A 10000-nucleotide genomic window follows, 5' to 3' on the forward strand; every position below is an offset into this window, starting at 1 on the left:
CCAACATTCGCCAGGACCCTGAAAGATGCCGCCCTCAACCGGAACCCCATCACCTCACACAGGACCAACAGACCAGCACTCACACCACCCAGACCAGGGCGGTACACCCTTGGACCTGCAGGAAGAGGCCCTCCACAGAGGCCAGAACACCTCCAGCAGACCCACGCACCCCACCACACACACCCTGCTCAGCACAGACCAACCCAGGGCAGCTACAGACCACCATTCCACAGCCCCCTCCAGAACAGGCCGGAGCCCCTCCTGCCAAGAATGCCATCCTACAACCCCCCCCACAACAAACCTGCACCCCTCTTCCCCCTCAACACAGCTCCACACCACCACCAGGCAGCCCCAACTACGCCCAAGTTGTGAGCAGACCAGCGCAGCCCCCCACTCTCCCCACTTCTGCACCAGCTACATCACCCAGTGGACTGAAGAACATTGAGGAGATGCTGAACTTCCTCTGCTCCCATGTGATGGGAAACGGAGCTGAAAGGGTGATGTAGAACACTTACCACCGTAGCGTACGCGCAGGCACGCGCATGCACGCACGCGCGCACACACACACAATGTGTGTGTGTGTGTGTGTGTATGTGTAGGTGTGTGTGTGGGTGTGCGTGTGTATATATATATGTATGGGTGTGTAGGTATGTATATACGCACACATAATAACAATAATGACAAAAATAATAATAATTTGTAAACCTGACGTATGGTAAGGAAGTTGTTGTTTATCTCATTTTAAAAACAAAAAAAGACACTAATTCATGGAACTTAAGTGTTTTACTGTTGCATGTTGGAACATTCAAGGTCTACGGTCCTTTGCTTTTGGGACCAAGAGCAGGGACCCAGACTTCATTAGAGAACTAGGAGATCCAGATGTCATCGTTCTGCAAGAAACATGGAGTAGAGGAGAGGAGTCCACTGGCTGCCCCTCAGGGTACAGAGAAATAATAGTGCCGTCCACCAAACTAAAGGGAGTCACTCAGGGCAGAGACTCAGGAGGGATGCTGATCTGGTATAAAACACACCTTACACATTCCATTGACATAGTGAAAAAAGGAGACTTCTCGATTTGGCTCAAAATTAAAAAAGAAATTATTTCGGTCGAAGAAAATGTATTCCTATGTGCAACATACATCCCTCCATCAGAATCCCCATACTATAAGGAAGAGAGTTTCTCCACGCTAGAGGATGACATCAGTCATTACCAGGCCCAGGGTAAGGTGTTGATCTGTGGAGACCTCAATGCCAGAACAGGCACAGCGCCTGACAACATCAGCAACCAGGGGGACAAACATGTGCCAGACATCAGCATCCCCCTGCCCTCATACCCCCCCAGAAACAATTATGACAAAACAACCAATCAAAATGGAAGACAACTATTGCAGCTCTGTCGATCACTGGGTCTGTACATAGCCAATGGAAGGCTACGAGGGGACTCGTATGGGAGATACACACATTGCTCTCATCTTGGCAGTAGCACTGTTGATTACATGCTAACAGACATAGATCCAGTGCACCTCAGGGCATTCACAGTCAGCCCCTTAACACCCCTATCGGACCACAGCAAAATCACCCTGTATCTAAAACAGACTCAAACTCACCACATAGCAGAGAAGGGCAGTAAACTACACAGAGCTGAACAACCTTACAAATGGTCTGAAAACAGCAAAGATCATTACCAGCAGGCAATTGGCAACAACAAAATTCAAGCATCACTAAACAAATTCCTCACTCAAACATATCCCCAAAACAAAGATGGAGTAAACTTGGCAGTGAGGGATATAAACTCCATCTTCTACAACCTGGCCACCTTGTCTAACCTAAAGAAATCACAAAAGCCCCAAAACAAAAAGGTTAATGACGACAAATGGTTTGATTCTGAATGCAAACATCTAAGAAAAGCAGTCAGGAAACTATCGAACCAAAAACACAGAGAACCAGACAACCAGCAGGTCCGGCATCAATACTGGCAAACCCTAAAACAATACCATCACACCATCAGATCAAAGAAGACACAACACATCAAAAAACAACTCACTGTAATGGAGGAAGCTATAGACTCTAACAAATTCTGGGAAAATTGGAAGCACTTAAACAAACCACACAAAGAAGAATTAGCAATCCAAAATGGAGATACTTGGAAGAAACACTTTGAGAAATTATACAGAGAAATCACACCCAATTCGGCCCAAAAAGATATATATAAAAAACTAGAACTTTTAGAACCAATCATTAAAGATCAACAAAACCCCTTAGACTTTCCAATTACAGAAGGAGAACTGCAAGACAAAATCAAGGCTCTACAACCCAAAAAGGCCTGTGGTGTTGATGGTATATTAAACGAAATGATTAAATACGCTGACAATACCTTCCACATGGCCCTGCTGAAACTATTTAACATGGTGATGAGCGTAGGCTACTTCCCTGACATCTGGAACCAAGGACTAATAACACCCATCTTTAAAAAAGGGGACAAATTTGACCCCAACAATTATAGAGGGATATGTGTTAGCAGCAACCTGGGGAAGATGTTCTGCTCAATTATCAACAATAGACTACAACAATTCCTCAGTGACCACAATATCCTGAGGAAAAGCCAAATCGGATTCCTACAGAACCATCGAACAACTGACCACATTTACACCCTCCACACCCTCATAGAAAAACATGTAAATCAAAATAAATCAAAAATTTTCTCCTGCTTCATAGATTTTGAAAAGGCCTTCGACTCAATTTGGCACGAAGGTCTCCTACTCAGACTATTAGAAAGTGGGGTGGGAGGTAAAACATACGACATCATCAAAACAATGTACCTCAACAATAAATGTGCAGTCAAAATAGACAATAGTAGAACAGATTTCTTCCCCCAAAGCCGAGGAGTGATGCAAGGAAACAGTCTCAGTCCAACGCTATTCAATATTTATATCAATGAATTGGCAAAAACACTGGAGGACTCATCTGCTCCCGGCCTCACCCTCAACAACACAGAGATCAAATGTCTCCTGTACGCGGATGACCTGGTGCTGCTGTCTAACTCCAAGGAGGGCCTACAGCAGCTCCTAGATCATCTGCAGCAGTTCTGTCAGACCTGGGCCCTGACAGTCAACATAAAAAAGACTAAGATCATGCTGTTCCAGAAAAGATCCAGGTGTCAGGGAAACAGACTCCAGTTTGTCCTGGGCTCCACCACCATAGAGCACACAAACACATACACTTATTTAGGACTAAAACTCAGCTCTACAGGGAACTTCAACATGGCTGTGAATGACCTGAGGGAAAAGGCAAGAAGGGCTTTTTACGCCATCCGGAAATCCACCCAAATTAATATCCCAATCCGAATCTGGCTCAAAATTTTCAAAACAGTAATCCAACCAATCGCCCTATATGGTAGTGAGGTATGGGGCCCACTAGCAAACCAGGAATTCTCTAACTGGGACAAACACCAAATTGAGATCCTTCACACCGAATTTTGTAGATTCATCCTAAAAGTACAAAGAAAAACCCCAAATAATGCATGCAGAGCGGAACTTGGCCAATTCCCTCTTCTAATTGACATTCAAAAAAGAGCCATTACATTCTACAGACACCTCAAAACTAGTGACCCCTCCTCCTACCATCACCAAGCCTTACAAAGCCAAGAAGAGCGCATAGAGAGGAGCCCCCTCAGCCAGCTGGTCCTGAGACTGACTCCCAACCCCCCCCAGCATCAGGACAGCCCTCAGTCTACCCGGCCCAACCAAATTATCACAAATCAAAAAGAAAACTATATTACCTATTGGAAGAATACCACAAAAACCCAAAGTAAACTAGATTGCTATTTGGCCCTAAATCGAGACTACACGGTGGCAGACTACCTGACCACTATTACTGACCCAAAAATGAGGAAGACATTGACCAGGTACAGACTCAGTGATCATAGCCTGGCAATAGAAACAGGCAGACACCGACAGACCTGGCTACCCAGAGAGGAGAGGCTGTGTTCACTCTGCTCCCAAGGAGAGGTGGAGACAGAACTACACTTCCTGTTAAAATGTGACAAATATAAAGAAATTAGAGCATCATTCACCCCCCAAATTAACCGGATATACAAAGAATTCGAAAATGTCACAGACACATCTGCACTCCAATACCTCCTTGGAGAGAAACCCGAATGCACCGTCTTAGCAGCCCATTATGTGTGGAGCTGCCAGCAGCTGAGGGACAGCCAGTGGACAGGAGAGCCGTCCACATCTGGCTGAATTAGCTAGCTTAGTGATTGTTTTTATTTTATTGGTTTTACTGCTTTTTATTGCTTTGATTTAATCTTTTATTTTATCGTGTTTTACTTAGGTCACAGTTTTGTGACCTATAATTAATGAGTAACAAAATGTCTTATTTTGCTTATTGCTTATATTATATTAATATTTTATTCTATTCTATCTTATTCTATTATATTTTATTCTTTTTTGCTTTGTTTTGTTTTTCACTCTCTTCTGAAGATTTCAAAATAACAACGGTTATTTACAGATTCTATGAATTTTTGTTAATATACTGTAATTGCTCACTATTTTGCACTATCACCATTTAACTGCCTATTTATTACAGTTCTGTTATTCTGTATAGATCCCGGTCAACAATGGTCTTCTATTGTACTCTATACTATCACATTCCATTTAATTTTCTTTTATCTTCCTTTTTGAATATCTTCAGATTTGGTGATTTATGTTACTGGGTAACAAAATGTCTTGTTTTCTGTTTTTGATTCTTTGTAACTGCTAAGTGTTGCTAATGTATGCTTTGGCAATGTAAGATGCACCTTATCATGCCAATAAAGCCCTTTGAATTGAATTGAATTGAGAGAGAGAGAGAGAGAGAGAGAGAGAGAGAGAGAGAGGTAGTATTTAGGTACCACAGCATGACCTGAGGGAGAGAGTCACCAAGAGAGAGAGAGAGAGAGAGAGAGAGAGAGAGAGAGGGAGAGAGAGAGGTAGTATTTAGGTACCACAGCATGACCTGAGGGAGAGAGACACCAAGAGAGAGAGAGAGAGAGAGAGAGAGAGAGAGGTAGTATTTAGGTACCACAGCATGACCTGAGGGAGAGAGTCACCAAGAGAGAGAGAGAGAGAGAGAGAGAGAGAGAGAGAGAGAGAGAGAAAGAGAGAGAGGTAGTATTTAGGTACCACAGCATGACCTGAGGGAGAGAGACAGAGAGAGAGAGAGAGAGAGAGAGAGAGGGAGAGAGAGAGGTAATATTTAGGTACTACAGCATGACCTGAGGGAGAGAGACACCGAGAGAGAGATGGAGAGAGAGAGAGAGAGAGAGGTAGTATTTAGGTACCACAGCATGACCTGAGGGAGAGAGACACCGAGAGATGGAGAGAGAGAGAGAGAGAGAGAGGTAATATTTAGGTACTACAGCATGACCTGAGGGAGAGAGACACCGAGAGAGAGAGAGAGAGAGAGAGAGAGAGAGAGAGAGAGAGAGGTAGTATTTAGGTACTACAGCATGACCTGAGGGAGAGAGACACCGAGAGAGAGAGGGAGAGAGAGAGCAGAGCAAATCTAAGCACATGCCTATTTGAGTGCGAGGGCGGGGCTTGAGGGAGCCTTATCAAATCTGAAACGTGAAATCCATAAATCCTGCTCTCAAAATAGATCATCTGCTGAAAGCGGAACGTTTCTCTGAGCTCACTGAAAATCACATTTTTAAAACACAAGTTCACAAGTTAAAGCATAACTTGTGACAATCCATGTCCAATATTCAACTGACACCAGTGTGATGTGGAAACCTGTCTCCAGTGCACAAACACACACTGAGAATGGACTTTACAGTGAAGTAGCAGACAATGGCTACGGTTACATGAGGCCTTTTAATTCGAAATGAAATCATTCGAATGAAATCATTCGCATTGATCGTTATTTCCTGCGAGTTTACAAGAGAAAATAGTATCCAATCTCAATCCTCTCTAACTCACTGCAGTCTTTCTGCGCATGCCCGTTTCACTTTTGACTGAAAAATGATGCCTCTAGATTAAAGAAAAGACACTGTGATGTTGACTTTTATGTAAATGTGCGCATTCGTTTCGTTATAGATCATGACTGCCCCGCAGCTAGCTTCACGTTAGCTTGCATGTAACGTTAAGGTAGCCACAACTAGCTAGCTAAAGTTAGCCATAGCCACCACAATAGCTAACGTTAACGCCAAACAAATCCGCTGCCTCCTCCCCACGGTGGTTTAACGTAACGCCAGCTCAGACTTTCCTCTAATCTCAGAAACCTTGCGGGACATGTATTGCATATTGCAAAAGTGGTTGATTTGTCATCATTTGAAACTGTCAACACTACAGCCCATAGAGCCACTCTGGAAGCTGCCATGTTTCGCCAGCTGCTGGGGCCGGATGTGTCTGACGCGGTTTGACGCGTTTGACGTATCCATGTGATTCCCCCTCCCTTCCTGAAGTGTGACAGAGCTCTTCCTCGAGAGGGAGAGCTGACAACGGGCATGCGCAGAAAGACCGCAGTGAGTTAGAGAGGATCGTAGAGGAAAATGCGTTCACATGTATAGAAAAATACTTCAATCGCATTGAGAAACGAACTACACCACCCCCTTACATCGAATTTGACTTCACATCGAATTGGCCGTTTTCATTCTGCTTTAGGTGTTTACAAGATAAATTTGAAGAGGATTGGGATCGAATTCTGAGTTAAAGAGGATTGAAACTGTCCATGTAAACGTAGCCATTGTGTGTCCAGCATGAAAACGTTTGAATTAGTGGAGCGAATTCAAGCGAAATTGTTTCACGTCATCAGTGAGTGATGCCAACAGTTATGCTACGATGTCACGTTATGATGTCATAATCTTATGTCATAATGGCATGATGTCGTAATGTGATGATGTCATAATAATGTCAGAGAGCAGGTGAAGGCAGACAGCTCTCTGCTGTGTGTGTGTGATGAGCAGGTGAAGGCAGACAGCTCTCTGCTCTGTGTGTGTGTGTGTGTGATGATCAGGTGAAGGCAGACAGCTCTCTGCTGTGTGTGTGTGTGTGTGTGTGTGTGTGTGTGTGTGTGTGTGTGTGTGTGTGTGATGAGCAGGTGAAGGCAGACAGCTCTCTGCTGTGTGTGTGTGTGATGAGCAGGTGAAGGCAGACAGCTCTCTGCTCTGTGTGTGATGATGAGCAGGTGAAGGCAGACAGCTCTCTGCTCTGTGTGTGTGTGATGAGCAGGTGAAGGCAGACAGCTCTCTGCTCTGTGTGTGTGTGTGGGTGTGTGTGTGTGTGTGTGTGTGTGTGTGATGAGCAGGTGAAGGCAGACAGCTCTCTGCTGTGTGTGATGAGCAGGTGAAGGCAGACAGCTCTCTGCTCTGTGTGTGTGTGTGATGAGCAGGTGAAGGCAGACAGCTCTCTGCTCTGTGTGTGTGTGTGATGAGCAGGTGAAGGCAGACAGCTCTCTGCTCTGTGTGTGTGTGGGTGTGTGTGTGTGTGTGTGTGTGTGTGTGTGTGATGAGCAGGTGAAGGCAGACAGCTCTCTGCTGTGTGTGATGAGCAGGTGAAGGCAGACAGCTCTCTGCTCTGTGTGTGATGAGCAGGTGAAGGCAGACAGCTCTCTGCTCTGTGTGTGTGTGTGTGTGTGTGTGTGTGTGTGTGTGTGTGTGTGTGTGTGTGTGTGTGTGTGTGTGTGTGTGTGTGTGTGATGAGCAGGTGAAGGCAGACAGCTCTCTGCTGTGTGTGTGTGTGTGATGAGCAGGTGAAGGCAGACAGCTCTCTGCTCTGTGTGTGATGAGCAGGTGAAGGCAGACAGCTCTCTGCTCTGTGTGTGTGTGTGTGTGTGTGTGTGTGTGTGTGTGTGTGTGTGTGTGTGTGTGTGTGTGTGTGTGTGTGTGTGTAATGTGTGTATATGTCTGTGTGTGTATTCATACGGGATGTGATTTTCCATTTTTCTGCTGTGTATGTGGATAAGTGTATGTACAGACTATGGATCTCCGACGCCTATGTGATACGCATCTGGATGTGTTGCCAGAGAGAGAGAGACAGAGGAGAGAGACGCATCTCGATGCGTTGCCAATAAATGTATGTATGTACGATGTATGATATGACCGGTTGGAATTTGATAGCACTACTAGCTGACGTAAGCAGACTGTCGATTTCGTCATGAATGGAGACAACATGGTTGAATTTGGATGTGAAATACCAAAGAAATGGGATTTTTGTGAATTTCCTGGCATACATTGTTAAAGGAACATGCCAGCAATATTAGGGAGATTCTCCTATTTGCCATATTCCTGATCGTAAAATGAGAATATAGATGCCTTTCTCAAAGAGGGGGGTCTTATGTTTTTTTTTTTTTTTTACCTTTTATTTATACAGGGGGAGTCTCACTGAGAGCAATGCTCTCTTTTTCAGGAGCGCCCTGTTCACATTCACACACACATTCATACCTGGAAGCTGCCCAGTACAACCACAGTCTGATCTGCTGGCCACTGAGCAGCTCCACTGGAGCGGTTGGGGGTTAAGGGCCTTGCTCAAGGGCACCTCAGTGGTGGTAATGAGGAAGGGGCAAGCGCTGCCTTTTCACTTTCCCCACCCAGATTTATCCTGCCGGTCCCGGGGATTGAACCGACGACCTTCCGGTCACAAGCTCGCTTCTCTAACCATTGGGCCACCACTGCCCCATGTTTACACACCGCGCTAGGGCTGGGCGATATGACCAAAATCTCATATCCCGATATAGGTCATTTCATATCCCGATAGCGATATATATCACGATATAGCATATTTTCTGTAAATTCAATTTATAGTTTATATAAAATGACCACATGGCCATTTATTTATGTAGCAGTTAAACCAGTACAAATGTTGTCAAACCTCACAAAGGATACATGCATTCACAATACAGATAAGCATGGCTATTCTTTACAACACAGATGATAATAATTAGTTGCAGGGCAGTAGAATGAAACACAAACTGAACCACACCACCAGTTCGATTTTCAAAGAGGACACTAGCATTTGCTATTGATGTGATTTAAGCACTAATTTGGAATCATATCTAAAAGCGGCCACTAGGCGGCAGTATTTCTTTAGTCAACGTCAAAATACCTACATGTTCAGTAGAAGAAGAATAAAAATGGTAGAAGAAGAACGTTAACCAACACAACTCACCCAGGGAAAGCTAAAGCTAACGATAGACGTTTTGTTGTCGGCCCTCAAGGGATTTCCTTGGGATGATGAGAGGATGGGAGGAGATGTTTTGCCAGGTTTAACGTTAGGAGGACACACGCAAATATGGATCAAACGCGGACTTAACACAGCACAAATGCCTGGGTAGAGGCGGACGGAGTGGAGGTAACATCTCCTTGCTCTTTAGCCTACTCACGGCTGATTTGTGCCACTTATAAAGGGACACAACGGGCTTGTTGACACAGAGTCTGGTGCATGTGTGGACTGTGGACGTGAGTAAAAAAGAAAACAGAATGAAGAAAGCACAGCGTCATCCAAATGACGGACAATATTGCCGTAAAGAGTGATTTGCAACACAACGATATAAACGATAGAGCATCATATCAGACGAAATACATTTTCTATCGTCCAGACGAAATATATCGTCATATCGCCCAGCCCTACACCGCGCCTGCACTATCGTTCTTCTTGTCTCTTTTGTTTTGTCAGTAACGTTAGTTGCCATGGTGCTTTTGAGGCGCTGTGTGCATACACTGCGCCAGGCGGCCATGTCTGGAAATAAGTTCCGCCTATTATGCGTTTACTTCGAAAATGATGAAATTTCTAGTCATTTTCAATTATTATTTCACAGCACATTATGCGCATTTTGCCGCTGTTGGAATGTGTATTTTTGGTGACAGAACGGGGGTATGCTGCTGTGCCCCCCAAAACAACAACAACAAAAACATCAATATAGCTGCAAGCAGCAATACTAGGGGTTCAAGCCTATTGCCCTCGAAGGGGCTGGAATATCTGTCATATCTGTCATTGGGCAAAATTTCAGGCATTGGCATGTG

The 10000-nt window shown here is 44.6% G+C and overlaps 1 protein-coding gene across 1 annotated transcript in view; it reads right to left on the reverse strand.

The window, feature by feature from the left end:
• phkb (phosphorylase kinase, beta) overlaps positions 1–10000 on the reverse strand; it is a 182443-nt gene that overhangs the window by 105608 nt on the left and 66835 nt on the right. The gene's annotated exons all lie outside the window — the stretch shown is intronic.

The sequence above is a fragment of the Poromitra crassiceps genome (genome assembly GCF_964638095.1).
Source record: "Poromitra crassiceps genome assembly, chromosome: 16".
NCBI lineage: Eukaryota > Metazoa > Chordata > Actinopteri > Beryciformes > Melamphaidae > Poromitra > Poromitra crassiceps.